The following is a 19035-nucleotide window of genomic DNA, read 5'->3' as shown; positions in this document are numbered from 1 at the left end:
CTGGGACAAACAAGTTGATGATACATTTGAGCACATCAAACAGGTTGTTATCTGCACCCACTTTGAAGTCTTTTATTCCCTCTGCTAGGTCGTTCATAACAGTGGACGCTAGTCTTAAGGGGCTAGGAGCGGTGTTTGGGCAATGGCAGTATGGTCAAGAACATACAGTTGCATTTGCATCTAGAGCCCTTTCTAGAGCTGAGAGTAATTACAGCACTATTGAAAGGGAAGCCTTAGCTTGCGTTTGGGCTGTCCAGAAGTTTAGGACATACATATGGGGAACTCATTTTGAGATGTACACAGATCACAAACCTTTGGTATATTTATTGAGTGGTAACGGTCTGGGTAAGGCGTCTGCATGACTTGTGTGACTTTTATCTAAATTACAAGAGTATAATCTTGAGGTGAAGTATGTAACTAGAGGGAAAAATGTTAGAGCAGATTGCCTATCTCGACTTCCACTACCATACTCTCCTGACGTAAGCGATGACCAAGGCACAGAGGGCCTCATTCTGACTTTGGCGGGCGGCGGAGGCCACCCGCCAAAGTACCGCCGTCAGAATACCGCTGCGCGGTCAAAAGACCGCCGCGGTAATTGTGAGTTTCCCGCTGGGCTGGCGGGCGACCGCCAGAAGGCCGCCCGCCAGCCCAGCGGGAAACCCCCTTCCACGAGGATGCCGGCTCCGAATGGAGCCGGCAGAGTGGAAAGGGTGCGACGGGTGCAGTTGCACCCGTCGCGATTTTCAGTGTCTGCTATGCAGACACTGAAAATCTCGGTGGGGCCCTGTTAGGGGGCCCCACGACACCCGTTACCGCCAACCAGGTTCTGGCGGTCAAAACCGCCAGAACCAGGCTGGTGGTAAGGGGGTCGGAATCCCCATGGAGGATTCCTCAGGCCAGGGGAAAACCGGCGGGAAACCGCCGGTTTCCCTTTTCTGACCGCGGCTTTACCGCCGCGGTCAGAATAGGCCTGGATGCACCGCCAGCCTGTTGGCGGTGCATCCGCGGTCCCCGGCCCCCCCCAGAATGTGTAGTGGGGGTCTTGGATTTGGTTTCTGCATCGGATGGGTTGTTCACACAGGAAGACTGGAAGTTAGCCATGTCCAATGATGTTTTACTATCACAGGTTTTGTATTATATCAAACATGGTTGGCCTAACAAAAACAAATATTGTGGTGAGATCAATAATTACAAACAGATAGCTATGGAATTGTCTTGCAAAATGGATTCTGCATGAGAGATTCTGTCTGCATACCACCTAGTGATTTGAGACCGAGATTGATCAAAATAGCACATGAGGGATACCTAGCCGTTTCTGCCACTTGTAAAACACTAAAAGGAAAATATTGGTGGCCCAATATTGATAAACAAGTGGCAGATTTTGTCGACACATGTCCATCTTGTGTCGTGTCAGATAAACACTGGAAAAGCAGTGTTAAACCTCTACACACTGTTTCTTTGCCAAGTAAACCGTGGGAGAGAATTGCTATGGATTTTTCTGGGCCTTTCCATCTGCTGTCTAAAGATATGAGGTACCTGATTGTTGCAATAGACTACTTTTCAAAGTGGATTTATTTTTCATTTGTAGAAGATGCTAATACTGACACTGCAATACATTTCCTGTCAGATCTATTTGCTCTGGAGGGTGCTCCATCGGTGATAGTCACTGTTAATGGGGTACATTTCACTTTTTAAAAATGGGAAGTTTCATGGAGAAGTTCAACATTCAACATCTAAAAGTTGCTTTGTACAGTCCTGCTTCTAATGGCTTAGTAGAGAGAGCCAATAGAATATTGAAAGAAGGAATCCAAACTGCTTTCACTAGTAATTGCGATGTCCGTGATTTTCTCAAGGAGAAAATTTGAGCCTACTCGAACACACCACATTCCACAACAGGAGTTTCCCCTTTTACTCTTCTCAAAGGTAGGGAGTCAAGGACCAAGCTTGTACCAGCCTGGTTGGCTAACTCTCTAATGGACAAATTAAGTAAATCTGATGTAGTGTTGAGCGATTTGAGAAACCAAGTTTTAGAGAAACAACTAATTCAAAAAAACAATTATGATAGAAGGAATAAGGCCAAGGAAACAGAAATAAATGTTCATGATTGGGTGTTGATTAAAAAACATCTGAGAGTTTCTAAAGGGGAATCAAAATATTCACTGCCTGTAAAAGTAATGAGAGTAACCAAAGCTTCCATTTTATTAGAAGGCAAAGGGTTGTGGAACAGAAACAGTGTTATTCCTATTTCTATCAGACAGGCACAAATTTTAAAGGAAGTTTATTCTGATAGGAAGATATCTCTAGTAATATCTCATTTCACGATGTTCCTACGCCTCCACTTACACGTGAGAGTAGGTTATTCTGTTTTGGAAACGATGAAGAAGGACCATAAAGAGATGAGGCAACAGATATTACATGTGAGAAAGAGTCAGAAACATATCTCATTCATGATGAGATAAATTTACCTAGTAATGATATAGGTAACACGGGTGATCTTAGCTCATCCGGTTTGACTTGTACTCATAGTAATAGAGTAGTCAAAATGCCTTCCAAGTTTGATGATTTTGTTTTGAACTAACTCGGTTCTAATCTAAAAAAATTGTTTTGCTGTGTTTGTTATTTTAAAGGGGGAGGATGATGTAATATGTGGCGTATTATGTTACTTGTATTATGTCTTGTTACCTTTAGATCACTGTTTCTTTAAGTTTTCTGTTCCATGTTACATCAGTGCCCTAGGGTTCTAGAGCCTGGTGTGTTGGCAGTTGGAGGCTGGCTCTGGACCTGTGAGGATGCTGATGGCTGGCGTGGATCATTTAATAAAGATACTGCAAAAACTTACACAGGAGTGTGAGTGGTAGTTCCTTTCCGAAAATATTGGTCACCCACCATACTACAAGCCCGTTTAAATTCTTGCAGTGAAAGTCAGTAGCGGTGAGGTTACAAACCAGGATAAACGCGGAGGGGAAGGCTTCAGCAGCATGGCAAAGGCCAGCAACCCGATGTGAGGCAACCACGAGGCAAAAGGCAGCAGCAAAGTGAAAGTATTTTGCAGATTTATGCCTGCAAAATGTGCGGCAACATTGAAAGGTGAGATGACAGAGAGGAGTGCGTGCCCCCCCTGGGGGCGTGCCCCACACTTTGAAGTCCTATAATGTAATCAATGATGTAAAGGCTCACATGGTAATTGTGTTGTAAAGTGCACGATATAAAGATATGCGAAGAAACTACCGACATTCTTTGAAGTTAATCAGCTTCTATGTGGGAGAAGAAACCAACATCTGTACGCCTCATCCAGGTTCCAGGGGAAGAGCTGCCATCCGCATCATTTATTGGTGAGACTACTGGTCCGTTTCCCATGCTCCTGTTGCACAGAAACCTGTGTCCTCCAGTTGCCTACAGTAGCCAAGGGGACTACCTTGGTTCCATCCTCTGGTCTGAGAAAGTTTGAGAGGTTGCTCAGTCACGCCTCACTGAATCTGAAATCACTGAATGCATGAAACTCTTTTAAGCAGACCCTAAGAGACTAACTTCTGCATTCCGGTCCGTTGTACCCAACTTTGTTTTGGCTGTTGGAGTGTGTGCTCATGGATTTGTTGGTGTTCCTTGCACACAGCCATGGGCAGTTCCACCGTTACAGGGCATTTTCAAACTATAGGGCCCTGTGCGGGGATTCTGGTGCAGGGCCTCTGAAAACATCCGTAGTCCCCCTATTTAAGCCATGATCCTATGGCTTCCTGTTAACCTTGTCAACACTGGACACTGGGTGTTGGTCTTTCATCACTTTTAAGTGGCCATGTTATAGCAGATTCTTGCATGGGCACCCGATCGCAGAGTGGATGGTAGGTCTGTGGCTAATTCCTGTTAGTCATTTTGTGACAAGTGCCAGACTTCATAAAACACACAGCTATAGTCTGAAAAACAAGACAGACACAGACAGATAAACAATACAGTGAACTGTTGTCAATTTCCAATAGTACCCCTAGAGAGCTGCAAAATCAGCCACTGTTTGGGAGGAGGAGTTTTAGGGAATAGCTGGTGCCTGCTCTGAAACCTCGTGCTCACAAACACGCAGTGAGCTCATCCACATTGAAGTCAAAGGTCATTGATCCATAAGCCTTGGCTCCATCGTTGCAAACTTATGCTGGTGTTTGCCAACACCTCCCAAAATCTTATGATTGTCTAGAGCAGTGGTTCCCAACCTGTGGTCCGGGGACCCCTGGGGGTCCGCAAAGCCTTCTCAGTGGGTCCACGAGAGCCTAGAAAATTATAAAATATTAACAAATATTGACAAATTAGGTCTCCAGCTTCCAGTAATGTCTCAGGCGGGGGTCCCCGGATTCCCAAGATAATTCAGTGGGGGTCCCTGGGTTCCATTAATGTTAAAGTGGAGGTCCACCGAAATCAAAAGGTTGGGAACCACTGGTCTAGAGACTTAAAACGTATATGCTATCACAAGTACAGCACTTTGCACGTGGAAATTATAACGTTTACGGTCACATATCTGACTAGGAAGGAGCTATAGAGATCTGATTTCCTTTATGTAACATATTCATGCATAATTTAGTGTCGGCCACTGTCACCTCCTCGAGTAAGCATTTGACTGCTCTGCCTCATTACCAATAAGAGTCTAGGGTTAATGTGAAACACTTGGTAATTCAATCTGCGAGCCCAGGATGTCAGTGGGAAACAACTTGAACATCCCAACTGCGTCCCAGTAACCCCAGATTGCCTTGAGACTCCAGAAACCAGGCCGGAGACACTACAGGAACCCAGTCCTATAGAAACAAATTGATTTTGCCCAGGATAACAGCTTGATTAAATGAGAAAGCTGGAGTTCAGCAGGTCAAGTCACAACCTAGATTATTAACAGTTTGACAGATGGGAAACATCCACCAAAACTCGGCGGCTATCCCTCCCTTTCTATTTAGAGTGCACACAATCTTTAGTAGATATTTCGCATCTACCAAGCAATAAATAACACCCACGGTCCGTATGGCAAATTACATAAAGATTACATCTTCACATTCTTTTACCCAGAAAAAAAGGGAGAACAGTTTGTTCAGTGTCTGTGATCAAACTTACGAGGTCACTTCTGTGGACATTATTATTCTTGACAAAGAATACTGAGAGGCACGGCCTCCTCTAGAGACATGCTTATCTTTGTAAATGATTAGTAAACCCTGATTCTTTATTTAAGATGTCTCCCACTTGGTGACATACATTTCCTTTCGAGTCTGGATCCGTCCTCGCTGGAACAATTGAAGTCTTCTGTTATGTTAGAAATATTTAAAGGACGTCTTCTACTCTGCCTTTAAACCCACGTATAAGCTTGAACCCGGATCGGTCCACAAAGCAAGCCTCAGATACTAACAACTCCACACACGTTGCATCCACATCTTGACTCAATCCAGTGCCATTGCGCATGACCAACCAGACACTGTGGCAGGGGATCGGATCAGGAAGGTAGGTGGGGGGGGGTGTTTCCTTTCTACAGTATACAGTATTCTTCATTGCCTTACATTTGCTGCCCCAGGGTTGCAGGCGATTGCTAATTGTTCAACTTATTCCCTTCTTCTGCTTGCACGCAGGCGGCCCTAAGGGTTGTAAGCAAAATGCTGTGTGCTGACTGATGCTGGAGGTATTACTAAATAGAATTGTTCCATAAAACTACATATATAAAAACTTTTGAATTGCCAGGACAGGTGACAGTGTGCGTTTAAAAGCACCATTTGGCCAGGCTGATGGAATAAAGCCCTTCTCACAGAAACCTCTACCTCTGGAACAAGCAGGTGTCATTAACTTGCGATCCTCTGCCAGTTTCTCTACCAAGTCATCCAACTGCAACCCAAATAAGCCGGCACCATAAAACGGGAGTAACCATTAACCTTTAATGCAGATGACAAACCGTTCACCTCCACAGTGAGGAGGACGTGGGTGGTTCCTGCACCACATTAAAAAAGAAAATCCTTCTGATTCAGGCACCACGTGGATTTTCTTAAAATCAAAAAAAACAAAAACAAAAAAGCAATTAAAGACACAAGGGAAGAGCTTCCCTTCCATGATCGTTTTGGCACTGTGATGAGCCGCACTCATGGTGCACTGATGTTCCATTGTAAAAAGTGAAAGCAGACAGAAGCACGAGGCACCACCTGCTTTCACTTTGATCTGTGTGGGAGATGTACTGCTGGAAAGGAGATAATGTCCCCTTTACAGATGCAATTCTTTGAAGTGGATCTCTAATTCGGATCACCACAGGACTGCGATTCCCAAGTGTGGATCCACCCACTACACAAGGAAGATGTTAGTGGGACAAGATAGGCCGTGGGCAAGTGCTCCCCCACCTAAAAATATAAAAAGTATTTTTGCCCCTCCTGAAGAAAGTTGAGCAAAGCTAGCAATAATATTTTATTAAAAAATAAAAACAGGCGGCGCACATGGAGAGTATAGGTATGTCCCCAGCAGTCTTACCTGCCTTTCTGAGGGCAGATCTAGAGTAGTAAGCCCAGTCTGCCCCAAACAGGGCAGAAAGCCTACAAGACACCATGAATATATATTTTTTTAAATGGGAGGGTAACCCACCCAGGTATCAGGGCATACCCCCATCAAATAAAATCCCCAATATATTTTGTGCCCACATAGGGGAAGACTGGGGGCAATTACTCCCAATCTCCTCCATTCCCCCTCAGTGGCAGAAAGCCCACTAGTGACCAGGGATTTTGTTATAGTGGAGTCCCACCCAATAACAGCACCAGCAGTCTTTGTGGCCCTCTGGGGATCAAAAAGCACACTATATCACCAGAGTTTTTTTTAAAGAAAAAGAACAGGTGGGATCGCCAAACCTAGAATTGGGCCATGTACCAACCAGGACAGAAGCAAAATTAGCTTTCTGCTGCCCAGTCTAACTAATAACGATCTCGTCTAGTTTTCAGAAACATATAGGTTTCCCTGAGTGGTGGCCGTACCTAGGCCCAACTACCATCGCTGCTCACATTGCCAAAATAGGACACTTTTCATGGCAAAAATTTGTTATCTCTACATTTGATATCTTCAGAACTTTCTTGCATAGAAATGTGAGGAAAATACATGATTTTAGTAAAAGTTGGAAATTTGCAGGGCATTCTAGGTAGGAAAATTGTGTGGTGTCCACATTAGTCACACCACCCTTAACTCACCTGGGAGTCTGTTTTTCAAAAATGTCTAGGTGTGATAGGTTTCCCTGGGTGCCAGCCAGGCCCAATACTTCAGCTACTCGCATGGCCAAAATGTCTCCAAGTTGGATTTTGGGGCTTAATGTGTCACAGGCGATAAACCCAGCCACATAAGTGGGGTAGAAAAATGCAAAAACACTGGTAAAATAGATGTCTTTACAACTCTATGTGTTCTTGAATGTTGGGATGACGGTTATCTTAGCACATCAACCCTTTTGTTGATGCCATTCTTAAGAGGGAAACATACACGTTATTGCACAGCACTTTTTTCCTATTTAAAAACAAATTGCATTATTTCAACCATTTTCTCATTTCCCTCAAGGGGAATCCACAAACCCTGGGTACCTTTGCACTTTCCAACATGTGTTAAAAAAGGACATATACTTGGCCTGGATACCATTTGTGGGGAAAAAAAGTTATGAAGGCTTCAGCACGAAGTGCCCTAAACCTCAAACAAGCATTACCAAAACCAACAGAAGTTATCTTTGAGGCCTAATGGCTTTGTCAATGCCTTTATGTGATGTCATGCAGCATGGTCCCGAAGAAAGTTGCGTCATTAGGCATGGTTGACTTTTTTTTAACCAATACATGATGGATCAATACATTTTTTTTTTTTAATCAAACATAGGCATTTTTTTTTAGGTAGGAGGAGGCAACGACAATTTGCTTTCTGATGCTCACCAAAAACAATATATAAGAAGACTTCTTGCATGGAGGCAATGGAGGAGCAGGCGGAGAGGAAGAAACATGGCCCGGTCGGGGAAGGGTATAGCAGCATGCAAGGGAGAGCAAAACAGGAAGCAAAGGGAGAAGCACACAAGCTAGAAAGCAACAGGGAGCATGGAGGAAGTGTGGTGGAGAGAACCACACAGGAGAGAGCTTGCAACACAAAGGAGACAGCAACAGTGAGTGCAAGTATTTGATTGGGGAGAGAAGCACACGAGGAAGAGAGATGATAACACATTTTGTGTCATGAAGTGCTTGAACAAAATTAATGAAATAAAAGTGACCAGTGGAAGGACAGAATTCAGCTAATCAGAGAGGCTATACTCGGAGGGGATGGGTGCAAGCACAAGATGGGACAAGGAAAGACACTAACTAAACAAGCAAAGGAGAGTTACAATAAAGTCAACCGATGGCAAGCAATCACAGAGCTGTAAGTTCTTGGCAAAACCCACAATAGGCCTTTTGCAATCAAACAGCTTACTCTATATGGTAGGCTCGACCTAATGAACAGTTGAGAACTGAGAAGGAAAATCCTTAGTTGCTAAGGGGTCAATAATGTCTTCTGAGTATTATCTGCTCTCCATGATCACATCTACAACTGGGGTCGGAGTACAGAAAGTGCCCCACGGGTACAATGGGCGTGTGCGCCCACTTTGTGCACTCCTGGGGCACTTTGGTATTTCAGAAGGAAGGAACTAAAGACGCTTGATAAGCCCTTTCTGTAATACCGATATTTGCATGTGGGTGTGGGTCTGCACAAATGAGGGAATCACTGTGCCTCTGCGTCCGCACAGTATTATGGACACGGGCGCAGAGCCTAACATGCTTTTAGGAGACGAACTAAAAGTGTGCCACAAAAGATGGCACACATTCACTGTGCCTCTTAAAGGCAGCCCTCTGGAGTGGAGATAGGGGTTCCCATGGAGCCCCCAGACATCCTTGTAGGAAGCTGGCTCTCTATATAGTGCACTAAAACGAAGTACACTGTACAGAGAATCCTGTGGATCCGCAAAGGCTTGCAGAGTAAGAAATAGATAGGTATAGGCCTCTATTTGTGGTAGGGTGGGCAAGCAGTTAGGCTTATCAAGGAGTCGTGTTAGGCATTTGTTGTACTCACAGAGGCAATAAATAAGACACACACAAACAATAAATCCAAGACAAATTTAGAAAAATAAGTTGCTTTTATATATACGCTTTGAACCAAAGAACTTCGTTACAAGGTAAGCAGTTTTAGAATTAAAAATACTTTTGAGTATCAAAAAAATCGACAGTGCAATTTTCTGAGTCTTTAATGTTACCCTATAGGAGGAAAACAAGAATGCAGTTTTGCAGGTAAGTACACGACTTACAAATCCAGTCTTCGAGGTTTTAGGTGTACATCAGGCAAGGTTCAAATCGGTACCAAGAGTGCACCCACAGCAGCACAGGGGCGGTCGGGTGCAGAGGTCAAATTCGGAGTCAGTGCCAAATGTTAACCAATAGAGGGTGAATGAAGATGCACTGCTCATAGGTAAGTAAAAGTGGTGTCAGAGGATGGTCTCCTGAAGCTGAGGTATGCACATGGGGTGGGCACAAGGCAGCACCAAACTTACACCCTCAGCGGCGCAGGGACGGCTGAGTGCAGAGTGCCAACACAGCATCGGCGCCCAATGTTAACCAATGGAGACAGGGGGTATGAGATGAAGCACTGCTCACAGGTGAGTAAAGTGGGGTCAGGGTCGATCTCCTGGAGTTGAAGTAAGTACAAGGGGGGCCACAAGGCAGCACCAAACTAACACACTCAGAGGCACAGGGGCGGTCGGTTGCAGAGTACCAACACAGCATCGAGGGTCCAATGTTATCCAATGGAGGAGATCAGTTTCAGAAACAGGCTGCAGACACTGGCCAGGAGGATGGGCCAGGACCACCCACAGCTGCCCAGGTAAGCAGAGATGCCAGGGGTCGTAGGGACACCTATGGTCCAGCTCCCCAAGACCCAGGGGCTCCAGGTGCAGGGGTGTCTCTCTGCATCAGAAATACCTTACTGGCCAGGTCACAGTCAGGGGCAGTCCTGGGATTGAGGTTGCCGGCGTCACTGTGGAGTCTGGCAGGGGTCAGCCCACGGTGGACTCTCGTTTTCTGAAGTGCCGGGAACCTTCACAGGAGTGGCGGGCCACTTGGACTCGGGCTCTGGACATCGGGTGAAGAGGTGGTTTCAAAGGTGGTTTCGTGGTTCCTCAGGCAGACTTCTTGTTCTTTAAAGTTGGGTTCTTTTGGACAGGTCTGATAGGAGTTCTTGGTCTTTATCAAAGGCAGCAGGCAGTCCTACCAAGGCTTTGAGGGTCGATGGGCTGCAGGACAAGTCGTCTTTTGGGAGCAGGTTCTTCAAGGCTGCAGTCAGGTCAGTAGGGCTGGGGCCAAGTCAGTGGTGTGTTCAGTCTTCTCTGCTGGTGCAAATTCTGTGTTGTCCTGCTCTTCTTAGGTCAACAGGAATCTGAGTTCTAGGGTTCAGGAGTGCCACCTAAATACTGAATTTAGGGGTGTTACAGGGAGTGCCAGATGGTAGCCAATGTGCTACTCACCTTTAGGGTGACTACACCCTTCTTTTGACCACTTCCTTTGGGAAGTGGTCAATGCCTTAACCCTATTGGTCAATTCATTCCACACAAGATGGAGGAATTTAAAAAGTAGTGTCCACTTCAGCTTATCAACCTCAAGGGTTTTGACTAATTTTACTGCCAATCCTGCTGCTAAAAAGTGGGGTCAGGAACTGGGGGTCGGCCTTCTCTACCATTTAGAGAGACCTGGGTCGCATTTCAAAGGGGGCAAGGCCTCGAAGCTCTCCGCCCTGAAATGTCCATCCTGCCTGGGAGAGGAGGTCACACCTCTGTCCAGAGCAGGCCTTTTTTCAGATCTTTATAAATGAACTACTTTACAGACAGACCAAAAGAGATGGACTGTATATATTTGGTCATCACTCTTGAAAGTTTGTAATATAAGGACAAGTGTGCAAACGTGTATTGATTTTAACATATTTCTGTAAATAATTAAGTGGTGCTTTGTGGTGATGGTACATGCCGACTACATATTGCACAAACAATACAAAGCAAACAAGGTATAATAATAATAAAAAATACCATTAATACAAAAATAATTGTGGAATTATTGTTGATAAAATTGTATGTGAATCTATCCCTTGAGAGCCAATTATTAAGTTTTCACATGTTGATTTGCCCAAGATTCTAGAATGTTAAGTTGATAGCCCCTCGTTTCTTTATATAACTCGTGATGAAGGCAGTAGCTTTCAAACCCTATAAGAGTAGTGCTTTGGGTGCCCTCACGGTTCAACAAGATCACAACCCATGAGACAGGCTTATGTCATGGCGCACACACACGATTCATGTCCCCCTACGTCAAACAAATCAGCATTAAGGATTCAGACAACAGTACAGTTGGGAACTCACTGCAGGGGTACGTCTTTAACCGTGCAGTGGATGTTTCCATCCCAGCATTTCCTTTATCTCTTTTTCTATGATCACTAAATTTGAGAACACCTGGAAATAATTTGCTTCAGCACTCTACATAAACCACTCGTTTATATAGTTTAGTAAGTGATAATGTTGCTTCATCTATAACAACAATAAAAGAGGCAAAAGATAACTGACTTGACACTTGGGTCAATTTTAATATTTTTAGCAGGATAGAAAGGGGAAGGAATGTGATACCAATCCAGGATCAGAAATTAGAATTGTCCAATCACGAAATATGGTTTCAAGCCTGGCTTACAAAACAGACCAAACAGTGTGACCATAGATGAGTACTTGTCTTCCCGAGGTCTCCTTTCCCTGATGATCACATCTGAGGGCACCTTCAAATAATTCAGTTCACGATGGACCCTGTACAACACTTTCTCTTGTGTATGGGCTAATAGACCATAATGTTGCTCCATCTATAAAAAAAAGAAAGGCTTATATGCGAGTGACTAGTAAAGCTTTCACAGCAGAAAATGTCTGTTTCACGAATTCCAATAAAAGCTACTCAGTGCAATGATATAATCAAAGGTGCTAAAATAAAACAATCTAAAATAAACATTTTTATGTTAAAGTTTGACCCTCCTCTGTAATAATGGGCAGTCAGCAACAATTTCAGCAGGGCATGAGGTCCACCATGAGCTAAGAACTGTTATCCACAGCCTCCACCACAATACTTTCCCAAACATGCTATACATACAAGGTTGCAGAGATAGCGATTCTCTAAATGAAATGCCAAGAGAATCTGAACGTTACTAAATACACGGAGGCTAACATTAAGCATTATTCCTTTAATGCTACTCCACACAGCACTTGAAAAGGAATTAACGTAGTAAAGGAAAAAACATCCTAGAACAGAACCATCAATACATATATATAGTCCGAGCAGTCAACTAACTGTCTCTTTTAAATGCCAACGATGCTGTATCCAGAAGAATGAACAGTGATCAGGAAAACTTTTGAAAGGAAGCCACTCGAAATGCAGAACTTCTGAGAAACAAGCCTTTCAGTAGCAGACCAACTATTGGATATTCTCTACAACAAAACTGTAAAATATTAAACTAAGACAATGCAATGTCAAATAAAGAGAAAACAAAATCCAAATCACTAACCATCTAAATGTATTCTAACAGATAAAATGTAACTTAGAACAATAAATACTTTATAGTTTTGTCTCATTTCTTAGAATTCTTACTTCTCGGCATTTTCTTTTAACCTTTATATATTCTTTATTTATATATTAATGTTTGTATAGGTGAAGGGTGTGGGTGGGTGAAATAATGTTAGCCTTCATGTCTAATGAAATTCAGATTCTCTTGGCATTTCATTTGGAGAATCGCTATTTCATTACAAAGCCAGAGGGTACCATTATGCATGTTGGTAGCCCTTCCATAACACATCAGACACGTGGTCAACTGGCTTAAAATAATGCTTCACAAACATGGAGGAATTAGACCAGTCAGCTGCTCTCAAAATGTCCTCCAATCTACCACCTTTGAAAAGGGCCTGACTTGACATTGCCCCCCTCAAAGAGTGAGCGTGAAACTTTTGTAAACTGATACCAGTGGATTGCATAATCCATTTTACCCATCTGGCTATTGTAGCATGGTAACTGCTTTGAAAGGTTTAACATAAATAAAAAGTTGATTAACCCCATCTGGATGAAATTCACTCATTCCAGAGTCATACTCTTTCATGCAATTCGCAACACAAAGTTTTCTACAGGAATCAAAGCTTGGATAAAAATTAGTGTAAGACATTGCTTTCGTTCTTTTAGTAACCCCAAATGCATTGTAAACTCTATTACTCACCTCCAAAGCCTTAACATCTGACACTCATTGGCAAGAAATTAAACAAAGTAGGGTGGCCAATTTCATAAAAAGTCTTTACAAATCCAAATACCTATCACTAGACCAAGATAAAAACATAGAAAGGATCATATTAACATCCCATAAAGACTTGTATCTAGCTCTTGGGGGTCTCCTCAGCCTAATGCTTTTGAGCACTCTGCAAATCAAAACATTCTTACCTACAGTCCTGCCACTGATCAGACTATGACCTGCAGAATTTGCAGACCTATAACAGTTAATAGCTCTATTACTAAGACACCTATCAATTAAAACTTCCACTATGGGTGCCTTATACCCATATCTTCCATATTCCTCTATACCTACCGTGTGAATCTGGTGCCAGGATTCTTCCAGGAGTTCCTTAGTCCTTCCTGAAAGGCCTGACATTCCTGCAGATCTCTGAATACTCTCAAGAAAAGAAGGCGCAAAGTTCCATTCAGAACCAGAGGGTGTTCTTCCCCAGCTACGTTTTGCAGTAGGCCTTGCATGGCTGGAAGAAAGAAGGGGGGAATGTCACAGACTAATTCCAATGTCATTGGGAACCATGCCTGTGAAGTTCACAATAGAGTTACTAGTGAGCATTTTCTCCTGTCTGATCTTCTGAAGAACTCTGTGAAACATGGCAAAAGAGGGGAATGCTTAAGCCTCTGCTCCATTCAAAGAATGAAGAAATGTGTTCACCACTAAAGCGCCCGGGTCTGGCATCCAACTGTAGTATGTTTTCAGTTTAAATGTAAACCTACTCACAAAGAGACCTATGTCCAGAGGACCCCATATCTGAGACAACTTTTTGAAACAAAGACTATTCAGCTTCCAGCCACTGAAGTCTTGCAAAAAACTTGAATTCCAGCCTGCAAAATTATTTGCTTTCCAAGGTAAGTATTCTGCCTTCAGACTGATCTTGTGTTCCCAACAGAACAGCCAAAGTTTTTTTGCTAATTCTCAAGGGTCTAAGGATATTGTTCCACCTACGCAATTTATATATGCTACTGCAGAAACACTGTCCATATTTAACAAAACTGCCCTGCCTTGTAAGATTTTTTTTTAATTCATATGGGCATAGAAACCTGCTGTCAATTCCAAATAAGTTATGTGATTGTGCTTCTCTGCATGAGACCACAAGCTACCAGTCTAAGCGAGCACCCCAACCAGCTAAGCTTGCATTTGATTCCAGCACAAAATCTTGAGAACAGTCAAAATTTGCTCCACCGTTCCATGCATCCAAGTTCTTCAACCACCAAGTTCACTCTGACCTTGCTTCCCCATCTAGAAGCACCTTGTCTCCATGCCATAAGTCTCCTTGCAAGGCCTTTGCTTTCACTCTCTGCAAGGACCGGTAATGTAAAGGGCCTAGAAAAATCACTTGAATGGAAGATGACAAGAGACCTAGAAGTCTGGCTAACTCCCTCATGGTTAAGCACTTTCATTCGAGAACATATCTTTTTCTTTTTGAAATTGTGTAATCTTCTTAAGGGGTAATAAAAGCATCACTTTTATTGTATTTATAGTGAACCCCAAAAACTCTAAGGATTTGGAAGGAGTAAGTATAGATTTCTCTTTGCTTATAATCAGACCCAAATTCATCAGGAGAGACATAACCGTGTCCAGATCTTTCATAATTTTCAAATTGCTCTGAGACATAATAGTGGATGTTGTATAAATAAATAATCATCTGTATTCCTCACTCCCTGAGATAGGAAACTACTGCTCTCATTACCTTGATAAAACACCATGGAGGTGATGAAAGGCTAAATGAAGCGCTTTGAATTGGTAAAGTCAATTGCGCCAGATGAACTGAAGATAAGGCTGAAACTCTTTGGCCATGGGAATGGTAAAGTAGGCATCTTCCAGGTCTAACTTTACTAACCAATATCCCTTTAGTAACATATCCCTTAAACGATGGATCCCTCCCTTCCATCCTCAAGTGTCTGTAAACTAAAAGCTTGTTCAGCTCCTTTAGATTTATCACCGGTCTCCTCCCTTTGTCCTTTTTTTTCCCACAATGAACAATGTACTTACAAAAACCTTTAAAACTAACAGTACCTCTTGGATTGCTCCCTTCTGTAATAAGGTCTTTATTTCTTCCCCTACAATTTTCTGTTGAACCGTGGATAAAATCAGTTCTTTGATAGGGTTATTTCCAAAATTCTATTTTGAACCGTCAGACAGTCCCTAACACCCAAGAGCCCTGTGTAATTGTTTACCACTTTTGGGAAAAACATCTGAGTCGTCTTCCTACATTTTCTAGGGAATAAGAAAAACTTAAAATCGTAGTACTCACCCTATATATATAGCCTTGACCTTGCGAACTATAACCTCTTCCATTGGTAGAGGGTAATATGATGCAGTAGAGCCTGACTGATAGACTCTAGTTGAGCCTCTTGGGAATCTTGAGAAACTGGATCTTTGGAAACTCCGGCCAGCAGAAAGTCCCCTTCTGCCGGCCTGTCCAAAAACACTTGCATTAAAAACGTTGTGCATTCTAGATTGCACTTTATCCAGTGCAGTGAATGTCACAACATATTTGCTGAGTGATTTAATCGTATCTTTCCCAAAAAGGAAGCATTTAGGATTCTCTGAAGGTTCTTTCTCTGCAAGACATGGTAGTTTAGGGTTAATCTTCATCAAGACAATCCTACTACTTTCATCATTATGGGCTGCATTAGCATTCCCAAAGAGAAGCTGTTTTGCTCCATCCTCCGGGTAGGTGTATGTCTAAGGGGAGGTATTCTCACTAGGGGTCCGACCATGTCAAGAAGGCGATTTTGACAAGATTTTAAAGATCTCACCAGTCTCCTCAAAGGGTCTCAGCTAAATTTAAAAAGAAAGGTGATTAGCTCTCAAACAAGATTAGGCGTAAGGGTCTGGTCTTGAACATTCTGCCCTTAAAATATTCATTGTGCCTTTCTCAAGAGGATTTCTAATCCAGTGTTTTATAAATTTGGCTACGTGGTCAAGAAGCTACCATTCAGCACGCCTGGGATGTTTGATGTTATCTGGAGAGAACATGTCTTCTCCCAGGGGGTCCCTCATGCAATTTTTAGAGGTAGAGGGAGCATCCTCCTCCATAAAAAGATCATCTCCATCAGGATCCACTAGATCAAGGTCCAAAACATATTTATCCAAAGGGGAAACATCATAAGGGGCTTCATCACCCTCACCTGCAATCAGAATGTCAAATAGGACACCTGTCTCTGTTGTGTCAAATCAAACACCCTTCATGTTTGTGCCTTTAGGACACCCACTCTGTGCGAGGTGCTTGGACCTCCTAATCTCTTTAAGGTGATTAGACCTCCTGTTTGCGTCCAGGTGCTTGGATCTCCCATTTTTTCTAAATGGTATAGCTGCCTGTTTGTTATGTTTGGATTTTCTTTTTATTTTACCCTCATTATTTTCTCTCATAGAGATTTCCCCTGTAAAGGATTCTTGATCCTCCTCATTTCTGGAATCTCTCACAGACATAACCTGATTAAGGGTCTCATGGACACAAGTGCACATTTCATACTGAATATTTTTTTTTAGCGTCTCTTCATGCATTCTAAGTTGAGATGTATCAGGAAGTTCACTTTCTTGGCTAGACATTAAAGTCTAATGTATAAAAGATATATAATTAAAGTTATATTGGTAAACAATATTACAAGCTTGGGGATAAAACTAATAATAATAACAGTACTATTTACAGTTAAATAGTTCTGGATGATAAGTCTTAAAACAAACAAATGGGGAACTGGTGCGTCAAAAAAACAGCGGATCGGGTGGAGACTGCAACTGCTACAGTTTCCAAGGAGACGCATTATTGTCTTCGAAAACCAAGCATCAAAAAAGGTGAGAACGGGTCAAATAAAATTACCAAGAGTAGTAATGTGTGTGTTTGCCCAGTGATTTCCTATAATTGTGACCGACGCATAACTGCCGAAAATGGACGTGTGCAGGCAAAGGAACTACAGCGTCTGGCTCTTAAACAGGGTATTGTTCGCTACCCACGCTACCGATGGGTACCTGCGAAATATGTCATACTGGGCAAAGAAAGAAAGAGGGCGGGCCTGTGGCTCTTTCAGAGGTATCATCTGCAGCAACGATCTAAAGACAGGTGAACGTCGTCATACCTCAGAAGACGGTCCTCCTGTGAGAGGAAAGACCGCCGCCAGGGTTCCTGCAGCTCCTCTGCAGGCCTCTGGGGGCAAGCACACCAGTCACCTCTGCTCCAACAACAGACCCGAGTGCCACTTGAAGGAGCATATTGGTTGTCCCCTCTCCGTTGCGAGACTTGATAAGGAGGGGAAAGTCAGAGTCACATTGGGAATGCAGGAGACGCAATATCGATCTCTGCACCAGGACCAGCGAAATGGATACTGTAACACAGTCAGAGTACCCGACAAACACAGCTAATCAAGCTTGGATTTAAGCCATCAGAGGTACGAAATAATACAAATAGCAAATATAAATAGTAGAAAGGAAAACTATGATAGTCATCTGTGAGGAGTAGCATTTAAAAGAGGCAGAATGTTGTCTGCACGGACTATTTAAATGTATTGATGGTCTGTTCTAGAATGGTTTTTCCTTTATGATGTTAATTCCTTTCAATTGAGGTGTGGAATAGCATTAAAGGAATAATGCATAAGGCAGCCTCCAGTCTTGTAATGAAATTATTTGACCCAGCCATCACTACCTTACTATAACTGCCCTAATGGTGCTGGTAGCAAAGGAAGAGATGCTTTGGTGTTGCGAGTGTGGCTTGCAGTCTCAAAGCCTATGCACTCCCACTTCCCACATTAATTCAGCTGCGACTGTGGTTTGGCAGTATGTCCATGGACTATTTCGTAGCACAGGCTACAATTTAAGTGACTCGCCCTGTGAATCATGCTGCATGTGCAGACAGCCTCGCCAATAGCATGTTGCAAGCCCTCCTCAAGGAATGGGGCCTGAGGAAATTGGCTCTACCACCATCACCTCCCTGCCACCACCACTTCCTTTCTCAGGCTGCTGGACATGCACTATCAACAAGGACTGTTTAACAATATTTGATGCAAGATACTTATATTCCAGGGAAGACACCTGACCCCAACAGTCATAAAAGAATTGACTTAAGTGAAACAATCGTAAAAGCACTGATCACCGAGAAATTTTAAGGGAACAAATTGCTCCCACAAATTTAGAGAGGTCCTTAATGAAGGCTTCCCCAAAGACAAACCAGTCAGATGAGGGACCTTCCTCCTTGCCAGCTAATTCAGCCAGTTTGGGGCCGATCTTTAAATGGAGGCTCTAACACCTCTCTATCGATAGTGCTGTGTTGGCATTTCCCAGCAAGCATACGAACCTTTGGACCCACTGGCGTAGTTCGTTGATGTCTATTCTCTTATTGAAGACATAGGCCTCTTCAGCCATGTTGAATATTGTAGTCAAGGGGCCCACTACATCTAAAAGCCTACCTTGGTAGGACCATAGGCTCTTGTCGAGACCCTTTTTTGGGTCACAGCCACCTTTGCCTAGGAATGTGATAATTTTAAGGTCCAATTCGGGGGTAGCTAAGACTCGGCCAGGGATAGAGGGTCTGGGCACTCAGTTCTTATGCAAGCCTGCACCTCTTTAGGGATCTTCCTTTTCATACAGAATTTAACATATTCTTCCACATGATTTGAGGGTTGCCACTCCGAGGAAAGAGGATGCTTGATAAGGAGGGGGTCAAACATGAATTGACCCAGAGGGTCTGTCAAAGCGTTGCTCCCCTTAGATGCAGAGCCA

Source organism: Pleurodeles waltl, chromosome 7 (genome assembly GCF_031143425.1).
Source record: "Pleurodeles waltl isolate 20211129_DDA chromosome 7, aPleWal1.hap1.20221129, whole genome shotgun sequence".
Classification (NCBI taxonomy): domain Eukaryota; kingdom Metazoa; phylum Chordata; class Amphibia; order Caudata; family Salamandridae; genus Pleurodeles; species Pleurodeles waltl.
The sequence above is the reverse complement of the archived record's forward strand: the minus strand, read 5'-3'. Positions refer to the sequence as shown.